Source organism: Lolium perenne, chromosome 4 (assembly GCF_019359855.2).
Source record: "Lolium perenne isolate Kyuss_39 chromosome 4, Kyuss_2.0, whole genome shotgun sequence".
Classification (NCBI taxonomy): domain Eukaryota; kingdom Viridiplantae; phylum Streptophyta; class Magnoliopsida; order Poales; family Poaceae; genus Lolium; species Lolium perenne.
Genome location: NC_067247.2, coordinates 312044398 through 312060883, shown reverse-complemented (window position 1 = coordinate 312060883; position 16486 = coordinate 312044398).

Here is a 16486-nt window from a genome sequence, read left to right as displayed (position 1 = left end):
GGAGGCGATCTCCTGAATCCCCCGAGATGGGATTGGCGGCGGCAGCGTCTCTGGAAGGTTTTCCGTATCGTGGCTCTCGGTACTGGGGGTTTCGCGACGAAGGCTTTAAGTAGGCGGAAGGGTAGGTCAGGGGGCGTCACGAGGGGCCCACACACTAGGGCGGCGCGGCCAGGGCTTAGGCCGCGCCGCCTTGGTGTGTCGCCACCTCGTGGCCCCACTTCGTCTCCTCTTCGGACTTCTGGAAGCTTCGTGGAAAAATAGGCCCCTGGGCGTTGATTTCGTCCAATTCCGAGAATATTTTCTTACTAGGATTTCTGAAACCAAAAACAGCAGAAAACAACAACTGGCTCTTCGGCATCTCGTTAATAGGTTAGTGCCGGAAAATGCATAAATATGACATAAAGTATGTGTAAAACATGTAGGTATCATCAATAAAGTAGCATGGAACATAAGAAATTATCGATACGTTGGAGACGTATCACTCGCACACCCACCCGTTGTTGCAAATCCGACCTTGGGTCCTCGCCGGGCTATATCACGAGGATATCTTCCGACCTCGACAACTACCAGGTCGCAACCATGGTCCTTCGCCGGCCAATGCAACCCATCGTAGACCGCATTACCGTGGGGAATTAGAATGGGATCCCCACCCCACCGCTTGTCCCTCGAGATCAAGTGTCTACGGTAAGCGCATCCGTTGATGTACGAGAGGTGGAAACACTTTTGACTACTCCGTCCCACTCCGGATCTTATGGTTAACACGGGTATTACGGCACAAGAATCACTGGACGACATTTGTTGTTTAATCCTAGATGGACATAAACCCTTGCAATGGAACCTCCACCATATCAACACAATCCATGGTTCCATTTCCCACCACTTAGTCATATTCATAGTTATGAAAATAGTGTTTTTGCTTTTTATGCAATAGTGATAAACATAGTACTTTGCAAGTAATTTGGTAAAAATACTCAAATGACATGAGCAAGTGATGAACTTGCCTGAACACTGCAAAGTGTTGCAGTTGGATGGTGTGGACTGACCCTTGTCCTCTGTTGCTGAAAATTAGCATCATTGTCCGATAAGGGCAATGGTTAAAGAAGCAATCGGATGAAGCTCGGTGAACAGGGGGTATGTGAGCACCCCCTAGCTGCTCAACACGTGTCTAACGCCATCCATTAATCCGTTAGACATGTTTGGCTGTTGTCGTTTCTATCCGACGCAGAGCAGAGAAAAATGATTTTTCATGTCCCCATCGGTGCTTTATCCCTTCCACCGTCCCACGCGATAGCCTCTCCACCACTCATTCTCTCTCTGGCTGGAGTAGTAGCGCCACGCGGAGAGGCCGACGAGCACGCAGCTCCGGGCACAACATCTCCACAACATCTCCCGCACGCATGACGGCCGCCGCCCGCGCCTCTCGGAGCCCTAATCCCGCATCTCTCCTCCTACTTTTTTCTCTCTACTGAGCCCAAGATGGATCAAGGCGGGGTAGTTCCGGCGCCGACTAGGTGAGAGAGGAGGAGAGCGGCCTCGCGTCTGGGCAGGAGGAGCAGGGGCGGCGCGCGGGCTGCACGACGAGATCCGGGCCAACCTTCCGCTATCCCATGGATACCTGCGTCGCGGGGTGGGAAACGATGGCACAACGGCCGCTGACCCTCCTCTCCTGCTCTACATGCGGCGCGGGGTGGGGATGAAAACCGCTCGTGGTCGACGCCCAAGCTCGATCCCAAGTAGTACGTGATTTTGCCCCCTTTGACTCGTCCAGTTTTCTCCCAAAAATTAGATTCCAGGGATGTGCACGGTCATGGCCCGCGGGAGGTGCGGCGGTCAATCTTGGCGAAGGTGGAGGTCGAGCTTTGGGAGGGCCTCGGTCGAGATTACGGAGGGCAGTGTTTGGTCAAGGCCCGCATCAACGCTCGACACCAGCCTACCCTGCCCCTTTCCATCTCAGTCGCTATGGCGCTCGTGCGCTTGGCCGAATGATCTTCATCAGGTAATTTTCTTCATGATTAGCCTCTAGTTCGGTTTCTGTATTCCTTTGAGGTGTAAGCATAGATTAGTTATTTTTTTGTTTTGATTCGCTTTTCTTCTTCTTGTTTCTTCAGACTTGGAAGATTGGAGTTGGGGGAAAAAGAAATCCCGGCGCAGAAGCACGGGCACTGTCTCGCAAGAAAATTTGTGCAGAAGCACGGGCACTGTGGTCGAGCGCAAGGATGCCGGCCATCTCGGTGGCGCTAGAGAACGCGCGGTCTGTAGATGGGCGTTGGCGACCTTCCCACCCTAGGCGGCGGCAGCCTCGGCGCTAGCCCGACAGCGGCGGCCTCCCCAGGCGCGTTCCCGACGGCGGCGGCAGGGGCATCCCTAGGCGTGTTCCCGGCGGAGGCACGGCCTCGGCTGCAGCCCGACGGCTGCGGCGGACCCTCGCGTGCCTGGCGGCAGCGGCCTCCCACGACGCCTGCCCGACGGCGGCGGCCGACTCAAACCTTGGCGCAGGTTGCCCGGCGAGCTGAGGTGTAGCGATTGAGTTCTCCATGGGCGCGAATTAGCCAGAGCAGGGCAAGAGGTCGTCCAGAATCGATTTTCACCCGCTCCTCTGCGAGCGCCGATTGATTGGTTCTTGTTGGTATTTTTGGAGCGCTCTCTGCCATGGCCGCACAGTGAATGCACATGCAGCTCAGAGGCATGAAGAAAAGTTGATTTCACGGAGTGAATGCACATGCAGCTCAGAGGCATGAAGAAAAGTTGATTTCACGGTCGTTTAATCGCCGTGAGCATCTATTCACGGAGAGCGAATCTAAAAGCAAATCCAACGATGTCTAGGGGGTGCTCACGTACCCCCCTGTTCACCGAATCCACTCTCAAGAAGCAATTATGCATGATTCAGCTTTTAGGGTGGTTCCCCCCTTCTGGTGTTTTTATTATTTCATGTGAGAGGTAAATACTAAGAATGATTTAGGGATACTCTGTTTAGGGTAAAATACTACCTTGAAATATTGTCAAGGTGTTTTTAAAGTCCAAAAGCATTTATGGACTTATTTTTATTATTGAAAATATAAGGTGTGATTTAAATGATTATTTTAATCATCAAATTTGGACTTAATCTTGTTTGTCTCCAAAAAGTCCTTTTCATATTTTATTATGATAGAGAATTTTATTCTGAGTAGTTTTCATATTTTTAATTATTTTTTAGAGCTATTTATCATTTTCTATGCATTTACAAAGTTTCAGGGTTAAATGTAATTGTGAAATTACTAAAATGTCCCTGGGCCCACCTGTCAGGGTGGCCCAGCGGTTAACCCTAACCCGAGCCGCACGTACGGCTCGGTCGGACGCACCCGTCCCTTTCCTCTCACGCACGCGCTAACCCTAACTTCTCACGCGCTCTGGCGACTCCCGCGTCGCCGCCGCCTTCGCCGATTTTCTCCGGCCAACTCCGGCCATCGCCGGTGGTGAGATGGAGTGCATCTGAACTGCCGTTCGACGGCGCTTCAGATCCACCGCATCGATCTGTTCTTCGTCGCCTCCTCGTTTCGCCCCCAACTCCTCTGCTCGCCTGGCCGTGGTGATCCGCAGCGATTCGTCGCCCGCCGACGATCCTGGCGTCGTGGCGCGGCCGTGTGCCTCGCCGTGGTGATGCTGGGGCGTTCGCGCCCGGCAACGCCTGGCCTGGCTGCGGCCTGGCGCTGCCGTGGTCGGCCCGTGCCGCCGTGCCGCCATGGGCACGCCGCGGTGCTCTGCTCCAGGTACGTTCGCCTCCTTCTCTCCTGTCTTCTCTACCTCCTCTCCTCCTCTGGATGCCATGGCATACACCTTGTTGTGCTACTGCTGCTGCGCCGATGTGCTCTGCGCCATGCTTTCCCTGGTGATACCTTGATGTGCTAGCTGCTGCTGCCTACATGCGCCATGAATCTAGCTGCAGTGCTTGTGCTACTGCTATGCGTATCTTTCTTCTTGTCTTCTTGCCATTGATCCTAGTCTGTGTGTTGTCGTTCTTCTCTATAACTTGTTGTTGTAACTCATGAGCTCTTGCTCATGAGCATACTGTGATGCTATGCTTAATTCAATTGCTCCTGCTGTTGCTCTATGACTCCTGCCTCTCCTGTGTGTGCAATTCCTTGCCCCTGGCTTGATCATGATGCATGATCCTTGCATTTTGCAAGTGCCAGTGCTCTTGGTGTGCTATCTCTTGTGCTTATATTCATGGACATGCTCAATTGAGCATAGTTGTTGGCTAGACAGCTCCATCCCTTGATGGAGTGCTTCTGGATACAATTGTACTGCTTTTACTTAATTATTTGCGATACATTTATTCATGTCATGTGGCTGATTTAATTATCTGTCCATGTGTTGATACTAGAATTGATTCTAGCATGTTGTAGCATGCTCTAGCAAGCTTCTGATGATCTTGTGATCATCAGTTGCTTGTGAAAGCTGATGTGTTGTTACTATGCCTCACTGCTGCTCAACCTGTGATGTGTGTGTGTCACACAGGCTTGTGCTGGTTTGTACTGGTGCTTGCTCAAGCATCTGCTGATGTTTCTGATGATCCATTGGATCATGTGCAAGTGTTCCAGTTACTGGTGACTTATGTATTTCATTTATCTGTAAAGATTGTCCTTGTTTATTGGATAAATGAGATGAACTGCTTGCAGTGATGACTCTTATAATTAGTTTGATTGAGTTGGAGGGATGCCAACAGTTGTTGGGGACCCTAGCTCCTCTTTGAACCCATCTGGGTGATGATACAAGTGCTTGGCTTGATGGTTTGGGCTATTTCAGTGGTTGAGGTGACCCTAGCAGTAATCATATACTGCTTTTGGGTAGCTCCCTTCTTGTCGGCTTGTTGTGGCTCACTAGATGCTTTCTGGGTGATCCTTTTGTTGGATTGCCAGTAGCTTTTGATGTTGACAAACAAAAATAGACACAATTTGTCTATCTGTCTGATGGTGTAGTGGTCATAGGTGCTAAGTAATTCTGGCTAGCTATATAGGATCATTTCCTTGCTGGATATCTTTGATTATGCCATTGATTTGGCATAACCAATGTTCCCAGGGTGGCTTCCTATTGGTTTATCTCTCTTTTACTTGCACCAATTGGTTGTTAGCCATATGATGACTCACACAGGGTTTCTACCCTTTTCTGTTGCTGTGATTATGCATATGCTTATTTTATGAGCAAAACCTTGGCTTGCTCATGTTCATCAGTGTATACCTCACTCCAGCTCCTAGTATGAGTTGTTGGTGTAGAGGGTTGCTTCTGGTTGGTTTGGTTTGCTTGCCCTGCTCCTACTTGCAGGCTTGTGAATCTTGGTTGGTTTCTGGTGGTTGCTGGAATAGGTGGAGCAGCTCTTGCTGTTCACCTGTTCTAGATGTTCTTGATGTGTTCTTGTTGTTCTTACCCTGATGCTTGTGTCGATGAAATGACTAGGGTTTGGTGACTGAAAAGTTATTATACCCCCTGTGCTCTTCTCCTTGGTCGACAGCAAGGTGATGTGTGTGTGATGACTCTCCCTGTGTGTGAGTGTGCTGGTGAGAATGCACCTCACCTTGTGAGTTGCTTGCACTGTGCATGGTTGGGACTTGTGTGATGTGGATCAGCTCGGCTGATCATGGTCATATCCTCTCAATTACCATTTTCTTGCTAACCTGCCAAGTGTGTGCAGGGAACAATGTGATGCTCCAAATGAAGATCAAGATCATCTTGAGCAAGATTTCCATGATGATCATCTTATGTAGTTTAGGATAGATCATTTACTTGTAATTTTCTTTCTTTTTCATTTTCCATTTAGTCAATTCTTGTAATGTGTTGTAATATTTCATAATTAAATTTTGGATATTGTAAATGACTTTGTATCTTGTGTGCTTATCAATAAAGCTCAAAGTTTCTCTAATGAGCTTTAATTATATGTTGTATTATTTATATTCTTGATTAATTATTTTTGTTTAATGAATTACCTCAATTTTGAATTATGAGATATTCATATGATGTTTGAATTTGAAATTCAAACACAAGTTTGTTTGAATTCAATCATGCAACTTAAAGTTGTGACGCACTAACTCTCCTCTCTTCTCAAAACCCTAATTGAGCTAAGTGAGATGCAAGTTTATCGCACTCTCGAAACCCTAACCATGTAAGGTGTCGAGAGAGAAACTTGTCCCCCTTCGATGTAGTTTTCTTTTAAAAGCGCGAAATTTCCCCAGAATTTACGATGCAATGCACATCCCTTTCTAAAATCTACCCCTCAATCGTCTCTAAACCTGGGACATTACAGCCTTTCCCCCTTAAAGAAAACTTCGTCCCGAAGTTGTGGTTGTAATACCTGAACAGTTCTGGGTACGATTTCCTCAGGTCTTCTTCCTTTTCCCAGGTGGCTTCCCTCTCGGGGTGATGCTTCCATTGAATGTTGCAATACTTAATGGCTCTATTCCTGAGTTGTTTCCAAGTCTCCTCGAGAATCTTGGCTGGCTTCTCGATATAGGTCAAGTCTGGTTGTAACTCTAGCTCATCATGTGATACTGGCTCGTCTGGGGTCTTTAAACACTTCCTGAGTTGAGACACATGGAATACATTGTGAACTTGAGCTAACCTTCCCGGTAGATCCAACTCAAAGGCTAACCCTCGGTTCTGACTCAGTATCTTGAAAGGTCCGATATATCTAGGGCTAAGCTTCCCCTTTACCCTGAATCTCTGAAGACCTTTCATCGGACTTACCTTAAGGTACACCATGTCTCCAACTTGTGGCTCCCATGTTCTTCTCTTTTGATCGGCATAACTCTTTTGTAGACTTTGAGCTATTTTGAGTCTATCTCTTATAATGTCGATGATCTGTGATACGTCTCCGACGTATCGATAATTTCTTATGTTCCATGCCACATTATTGATGATATCTACATGTTTTATGCATACTTTATGTCATATTTATGCATTTTCTGGCACTAACCTATTAACGAGATGCCGAAGAGCCAGTTGCAGTTTTCTGCTGTTTTTGGTTTTAGAAATCCTAGTAAGGAAATATTCTCGGAATTGGACGAAATCAACGCACAGGGGCCTATTTTGCCACGAAGCTTCCAGAAGACCGGAGGACTTACGAAGTGGGGCCACGAGGTGGCGACACACCAAGGCGGCACGGCCAAGGAGGGGCCCGTGCCGCCCTAGTGTGTGGGCCCCTCCTGACGCCCCTTGACCTATCTCCTCCGCCTACTTATAGCCTTCGTCGCGAAACCCCCAGTACCGAGAGCCACGATACGGAGAACCTTCCAGAGACGCCGCCGCCGCCAATCCCATCTCGGGGGATTCAGGAGATCGCCTCCGGCACCCTGCCGGAGAGGGGATTCATCTCCCGGAGGACTCTACACCGCCATGGTCGCCTCCGGAGTGATGAGTGAGTAGTTCACCCCTGGACTATGGGTCCATAGCAGTAACTAGATGGTCGTCTTCTCCTAATTGTGCTTCATTGTCGGGTCTTGTGAGCTGCCTAACATGATCAAGATCATCTATCTGTAATGCTATATGTTGTGTTTGTTGGGATCCGATGGATAGAGAATACTATGTTATGTTGATTATCAATCTATTACCTATGTGTTGTTTATGATCTTGCATGCTCTCCGTTATTAGTAGAGGCTCTGGCCAAGTTTTTACTCTTAACTCCAAGAGGGAGTATTTATGCTCAATAGTGGGTTCATGCCTCCATTAAATCTGGGACAGTGACAGAAAGTTCTAAGGTTGTGGATGTGCTGTTGCCACTAGGGATAAAACATTGATGCTATGTCCGAGGATGTAGTTATTGATTACATTACGCACCATACTTAATGCAATTGTCTGTTGTTTGCAACTTAATACTGGAAGGGGTTCGGATGATAACCTGAAGGTGGACTTTTTAGGCATAGATGCATGCTGGATAGCGGTCTATGTACTTTGTCGTAATGCCCAATTAAATCTCACTATACTCATCATATCATGTATGTGCATTGTCATGCCCTCTCTATTTTTCAATTGCCCAACTGTAATTTGTTCACCCAACATGTTATTTATCTTATGGGAGAGACACCTCTAGTGAACTGTGGACCCCGGTCCATTCTTAACATCGATACAATCTACTGCAATACTTGTTCTACTATTTTCTGCAAACAATCATCATCCACAGTATACATCTAATCCTTTGTTACAACAAGCCGGTGAGATTGACAACCTCACTGTTTCGTTGGGGCAAAGTACTTTGGTTGTGTTGTGCAGGTTCCACGTTGGCGCCGGAATCCCTGGTGTTGCGCCGCACTACATCTCACCGCCATCAACCTTCAACGTGCTTCTTGGCTCCTACTGGTTCGATAAACCTTGGTTTCTTACTGAGGGAAAACTTGCCGCTGTACGCATCACACCTTCCTCTTGGGGTTCCCAACGGACGCGTGTTGTACGCGTATCAAGCTAAATTTCTAGCGCCGTTGCCGGGGAGATCAAGACGCGCTGCAAGGGGAGTCTCCACATCCCAATCTCTTTACTTTGTTTTTGTCTTGCTTTATTTTATTTACTACTTTGTTTGCTGCACTAAAACAAAACACAAAAAAATTAGTTGCTAGTTTTACTTTATTTGCTATCTTGTTTGCCATATTAAAAACACAAAAAAATTAGTTATTTGCATTTACTTTATCTAGTTTGCTTTATTTACTGTTGCTAAAATGGGTACTCCCGAAAATACTAAGTTATGTGACTTCACAACCACAAATAATAATGATTTCTTATGCACACCTATTGCTCCACCTGCTACTACAGCAGAATTCTTTGAAATTAAACCTGCTTTACTAAATCTTGTTATGCGAGAGCAATTTTCTGGTGTTAGTTCTGATGATGCTGCTGCCCATCTCAATAATTTTGTTGAACTTTGTGAAATGCAAAAGTATAAGGATGTAGATGGTGACATTATAAAATTAAAATTGTTTCCTTTCTCATTAAGAGGAAGAGCTAAAGATTGGTTGCTATCTCTCCCTAAGAATAGTATTGATTCATGGACTAAATGCAAGGATGCTTTTATTGGTAGATATTATCCCCCTGCTAAAATTATATCTTTGAGGAGTAGCATAATGAATTTTAAACAATTGGATACTGAGCATGTTGCACAAGCATGGGAAAGAATTAAATCTTTGGTTAAAAATTGCCCAACCCATGGACTGACTACTTGGATGATCATCCAAACCTTTTATGCAGGACTGAATTTTTCTTCGCGGAACCTATTGGATTCAGCTGCTGGAGGTACCTTTATGTCCATCACTCTTGGTGAAGCAACAAAGCTCCTTGATAATATGATGATTAATTACTCTGAATGGCACACGGAAAGAGCTCCACAAGGTAAGAAGGTAAATTATGTCGAAGAAACCTCTTCCTTGAGTGATAAGATTGATGCTATTATGTCTATGCTTGTGAATGATAGGACTAATGTTGATCCTAATAATGTTCCGTTAGCTTCATTGGTTGCTCAAGAAGAACATGTTGATGTGAACTTCATTAAAAATAATAATATTAACAACAATGCTTACCGGAACAATTCTAGTAACAACTATAGGCCATATCCTTATAATAATGGCAACGGCTATGGTAATTCTTATGGGAATTCTTACAACAATAATAGGAACACACCCCCTGGAATTGAAGCCATGCTTAAAGAATTTATTAGTACACAAACTGCTTTTAACAAATCTGTTGAAGAAAAGCTTTGGGAAAATTGATATACTTGCTTCTAAAGTCGATAGTCTTGCTGCTGATGTTGATCTTTTGAAATCGAAAGTTATGCCTAATTAAAATCATAATAATAAGATTGTTACTACAGCAAATGCCATCCAAGTTAGAATTAATGAGAATATAAGATTGATGGCCGAACTGCGTGCTAGGTGGGAAAGAGAAGAAAATGAAAAAGAAGATAATATAGCTAAAGTTTGGACTATTACCACCACTAGCAATGCTAATGCTACACATGTTGCTGCACCTCCTACTAATAATGGTAAAAGAATTGGTGTTGGCAATGTTTCCACTTCTAATGCAAAGCGCGAAAAACTGCCTGAAACTGCTAAAACTGCTGAAACTGCTTGTGATAAAACTGCTGAATTTTTTTCCAACATTGGGGATGATGATCCCATTGCTTTAGATTATAATGGTTTGGATTTTGATGATTGCCATATCTCTGAAGTTATAAAGTTCTTACAAAAACTTGCTAAGAGTCCTAATGCTAGTGCTATAAATTTGGCTTTCACAAAACATATTACAAATGCTCTCATAAAAGCTAGAGAAGAGAAACTAGAACGCGAAGCTTCGATTCCTAGGAAGCTAGAGGATGGTTGGGAGCCCATCATTAAGATGAAGGTCAATGACTTTGATTGTAATGCTTTGTGTGATCTTGGTGCAAGTATTTCCGTTATGCCTAAGAAAATCTATAATATGCTTGACTTGCCACCATTGAAAAATTGTTATTTGGATGTTAATCTTGCTGATAACTCTACAAAGAAACCTTTGGGGAGAGTTGATAATGTTCGCATTACCGTTAACAATAACCTTGTCCCCGTTGATTTTGTTGTCTTGGATATTGAATGCAATGCATCTTGTCCCATTATATTGGGAAGACCTTTTCTTCGAACTGTTGGTGCTATCATTGATATGAAGGAAGGTAATATTAAATATCAATTTCCTCTCAAGAAAGGTATGGAACACTTCCCTAGAAAGAGAATGAAGTTACCTTTTGATTCTATCATTATAACAAATTATGATGTTGATGCTTCGTCTCTTGATAATTCTTGATACACACTTTCTGCGCCTAGCTGAAAGGCGTTAAAGAAAAGCGCTTATGGGAGACAACCCATGTTTTTACTACAGTACTTTTATTTTATTTTTGAGTCTTGGAAGTTGTTACTACTGTAGCAACCTCTCCTTATCTTAGTTTTGTGCATTTTTGTGCCAAGTAAAGTCGTTGATAGTAAGGTTCATACTAGATTTGGATTACTGCACAGAAACAGATTTCTTTGCTGTCACAAATCTGGAAAAAATTATCTGTAGGTAACTCAGAAAATTATGCCAATTTACGTGAGTGATCCTCAGATATGTACGCAACTTTCATTCAATTTGAGAATTTTCATTTGAGCAAGTCTGGTGCCTCTTAGAAATTCGTCTTTACGGACTGTTCTGTTTTGACAGATTCTGCCTTTTATTTCGCATTGCCTGTTTTGCTATGCTTGATGGATTTTTCGATTCCATTGACTTTCAGTAGCTTTGTGCAATGTCCAGAAGTGTTAAGAATGATTGTGTCACCTCTGAACATGTGAATTTTGATTATGCACTAACCCTCTAATGAGTTGTTTTGAGTTTGGTGTGGAGGAAGTTTTCAAGGATCAAGAGAGGGAGATGATACAATATGATCAAGGAGAGTGAAAGCCCTAAGCTTGGGGATGCCCCGGTGGTTCACCCCTGCATATTTCTAGAAGACTCAAGCGTCTAAGCTTGGGGATGCCCAAGGCATCCCCTTCTTCATCGACAACATTATCAGGTTTCTCTAGTGAAACTATATTTTTATTCCATCATATCTTATGTACTTTGCTTGGAGCGTCGGTTTTTTTTTGTTTTTGTTTTGTTTGAATAAAATGGATCCTAGCATTCTTTGTGTGGGAGAGAGACACGCTCCACTGTTGCATATGGACAAGTATGTCCTTAGGCTTTACTCATAATATTCATGGCGAAAGTTTCTTCTTCGTTAAATTGTTATATGTTTGGAATTGGAAAATGATACATGTAGTAATTGCTATAATGTCTTGGATAATGTGATACTTGGCAATTGTTGTGCTCATGTTTAAGCTCTTGCATCATATACTTTGCACCTAATAATGAAGAAATACATAGAGCTTGCTAAAATTTGGTTTGCATAATTGGTCTCTCTAAGGTCTAGATAATTTCTAGTATTGAGTTTGAACAACAAGGAAGACGGTGTAGAGTCTTATAATGTTTACAATATGTCTTTTATGTGAGTTTTGCTGCACCGCTTCATCCTTGTGTTTGTTTCAAATAGCCTTGCTAGCCTAAGCCTTGTATCGAGAGGGAATACTTCTCATGCATCCAAAATCCTTGAGCCAACCACTATGCCATTTGTGTCCACCATACCTACCTACTACATGGTATTTCTCCGCCATTCCAAAGTAAATTTCTTGAGTGCTACCTTTAAAATTTCCATTCTTCACCTTTGCAATATATAGCTCATGGGACAAATAGCCTAAAAACTATTGTGGTATTGAATATGTACTTATGCACTTTATCTCTTATTAAGTTGCTTGTTGTGCGATAACCATGTTCCTGGGGACGCCATCAACTACTCTTTGTTGAATATCATGTGAGTTGCTATGCATGTTTGTCTTGTCTGAAGTAAGGGTGATTTACCATGAGTTGAATGGTTTGAGCATGCATACTGTTAGAGAAGAACATTGGGCCGCTAACTAAAGCCATGATCCATGGTGGAAGTTTCAGTTTTGGACAAATATCCTCAAATCTCTAATGAAAAAATTAATTGTTGTTGAATGCTTAAGCATTAAAGAGGAGTCCATTATCTGTTGTCTATGTTGTCCCGGTATGGATGTCTAAGTTGAGAATAATCAATAGCGAGAAATCCAATGCGAGCTTTCTCCTTAGACATTTGTACAGGCGGCATAGAGGTACCCCTTTGTGACACTTGGTTAAAACATATGTATTGCGGTGATAATCTAGGTAATCCGAGCTAATTAGGACAAGGTGCGGGCACTATTAGTATACTATGCATGAGGCTTGCAACTTGTAGGATATAATTTACATAACACATATGCTTTATTACTATAGTTGACAAAATTGTTTCTTGTTTTCAAAATCAAAGCTCTATCACAAATATAGCAATCGATGCTTTCCTCTTTGAAGGACCTTTCTTTTACTTTTATTGTTGAGTCAGTTCACCTATCTCTCTCCACCTCAAGAAGCAAACACTTATGTGAACTGTGCATTGATTCCTACATACTTGCATATTGCACTTGTTATATTACTTTACATTGACAACTATCCATGAGATATACATGTTACAAGTTGAAAGCAACCGCTGAAACTTCATCTTCCTTTGTGTTGCTTCAATACCTTTACTTTGAATTATTGCTTTATGAGTTAACTCTTATGCAAGACTTATTGATGCTTGTCTTGAAAGTACTATTCATGAAAAGTCTTTGCTTTATGATTCAATTGTTTACTCATGTCATTTACATTGTTTGGATCGCTGCATTCATTACATATGCTTACAATAGTATGACCAAGGTTATGATGGCATGTCACTCCAGAAATTATCTTTGTTATCGTTTACCTGCTCGGAACGAGCAGAAACTAAGCTTGGGGATGCTGATACGTCTCCAACGTATCGATAATTTCTTATGTTCCATGCCACATTATTGATGATATCTACATGTTTTATGCATACTTTATGTCATATTTATGCATTTTCCGGCACTGACCTATTAACGAGATGCCGAAGAGCCGATTCTTGTTTTACGTGTTTTTGGTTTCAGAAATCCTAGTAAGGAAATATTCTCGGAATTGGACGAAATCAACGCCTAGGGGCCTATTTTGCCACGAAGCTTCCAGAAGACCGGAGGACTAACGAAGTGGGGCCACGAGGTGGCGACACACCAAGGCGGCGCGGCCAAGGAGGGGCCCGCGCCGCCCTAGTGTGTGGGCCCCTCGTGACGCCCCTTGACCTATCTCCTCCGCCTACTTATAGCCTTCGTCGCGAAACCCCCAGTACCGAGAGCCACGATACGGAAAACCTTCCAGAGACGCCGCCGCCGCCAATCCCATCTCGGGGGATTCAGGAGATCGCCTCCGGCACCTTGCCGGAGAGGGGATTCATCTCCCGGAGGACTCTACACCGCCATGGTCGCCTCCGGAGTGATGAGTGAGTAGTTCACCCCTGGACTATGGGTCCATAGCAGTAGCTAGATGATCGTCTTCTCCTAATTGTGCTTCATTATCGGGTCTTGTGAGCTGCCTAACATGATCAAGATCATCTATCTGTAATGCTATATGTTGTGTTTGTTGGGATCCGATGGATAGAGAATACTATGTTATGTTGATTATCAATCTATTACCTATGTGTTGTTTATGATCTTGCATGCTCTCCGTTATTAGTAGAGGCTCTGGCCAAGTTTTTACTCTTAACTCCAAGAGGGAGTATTTATGCTCGATAGTGGGTTCATGCCTCCATTAAATGCAGGGACGATGTGAAAGTTCTAAGGTTGTGGATGTGCTGTTGCCACCAGGGATAAAACATTGATGCTATGTCCGAGGATGTAGTTATTGATTACATTACGCACCATACTTAATGCAATTGTCTGTTGTTTGCAACTTAATACTGGAAGGGGTTCGGATGATAACCTGAAGGTGGACTTTTTAGGCATAGATGCATGCTGGATAGCGGTCTATGTACTTTGTCGTAATGCCCAATTAAATCTCACTATACTCATCATATCATGTATGTGCATTGTCATGCCCTCTCTATTTGTCAATTGCCCAACTGTAATTTGTTCACCCAACATGCTATTTATCTTATGGGAGAGACACCTCTAGTGAACTGTGGACCCCGGTCCATTCTTAACATCGATACAATCTACTGCAATACTTGTTCTACTATTTTCTGCAAACAATCATCATCCACACTATACATCTAATCCTTTGTTACAGCAAGCCGGTGAGATTGACAACCTCACTGTTTCGTTGGGGCAAAGTACTTTGGTTGTGTTGTGCAGGTTCCACGTTGGCGCCGGAATCCCTGGTGTTGCGCCGCACTACATCTCACCGCCATCAACCTTCAACGTGCTTCTTGGCTCCTACTGGTTCGATAAACCTTGGTTTCTTACTGAGGGAAAACTTGCCGCTGTACGCATCACACCTTCCTCTTGGGGTTCCCAACGGACGCGTGATGTACGCGTATCAATCTGCTGCTTTTCCTTGACATAATCTGGATTGAACTCCTTGCTTGATCCTGCCTCATACCAACATATCGGTGATCTACACTTCCTTCCATACAGAGCTTCAAACGTTGCCATCTTGATGCTGCTTTGATAGCTATTATTGTATGAGAACTCTGCTAGTGGTAAATGCTCCTCCCATGGTCCTCCGAAGTCTAGGACACAAGCCCTAAGCATATCTTCTAATATCTGGTTTGTTCTCTCTGTTTGTCCACCTGTCTGAGGATGATAGGCGGTGCTATAGTCTAACTTGGATCCTAAAGCTGCATGTAGTTGTTTCCAAAATGCTGATGTGAACACGGATCCTCGATCTGACATGATCTTCTTGGGTACTCCATGTTTACTCGCAATCTCTTTGATGTAAAGATCGATGAGTTTCTCTCCTTTGTCCTGCTGGTTTACTGCTAAGAAGTGTGCACTCTTCGTCAACCGGTCCACGATTACCCATATCATGTCCTTCTTTTTATTAGTCATGGGTAGTACGGTGATGAAATCCATCCCTATCTCTTCCCATTTCCATTCTGGGATTGGTAAAGGTTGCAACTTTCCTGCCGGACTTTGATGTTCAGCCTTCACCCTTTGACATGTATGGCATTCCGCCACATATTGTGCTATCTCTCTTTTCATGTTATTCCACCAGAACAATTCCTTGAGATCCATGTACATATTTGTACTTCCCGAATGTATAGAGTATGGTGTTTGATGTGCTTCCTGGAGTATAACTTCCTTGATCTCATCAATATCCGGAACGCAAATCCTTTTCTGGAACCATAATGATCCCGACTCTCCTCGGTGAAATTCTGATGGTCTACCCTCATCAATCCTTCTCATCTCCTCCATGATGAATGGATCATCCAATTGACCCATGATTATCTCATTCTTCAGATTAACACTTAGTTCATCGGCTACTTGTAAAGCCGATAGTCCTTCGTGAGCTTCTTTCTCCCAAAGTTGTATCTAGGCTTGGCTTATTTCCTTCTTCAACTCCGGTGCTATTTCTTGCTCCACTCCTCCAGTGCTCTTTCTGCTCAAGGCATCTGCCACAACATTAGCCTTTCCTGGAGTGTAATTGATGGTCAAATCATAGTCCTTGATCAATTCAAGCCATCTTTTCTGTCTCATGTTGAGTTCCTTCTGAGTGAAGAAGTACTTGAGACTCTTATGATCTGTATAGAGCTCACACTTGGCTCCATAGAGAAAATGTCTCCAAGTTTTAAGTGCAAATATGACTGCTGCTAATTCTAAATCATGTGTTGGATAGTTCACTTCATGAGGTCTGAGTTGCCTTGATCCATATGATATTACTTTCCGATCTTGCATGAGTACACAACCCAATCCATGTTTGGATGCGTCACAGTACACGGTGTAATCCTTGCCAACTTCCGAGACTGCTAACACCGGTGCTGTGGTTAGTTTCTCTTTCAGAGTCTGAAAACTCTTCTCACACTCATCAGACCACACGAATGGTGTGTTCTTCCTTAACA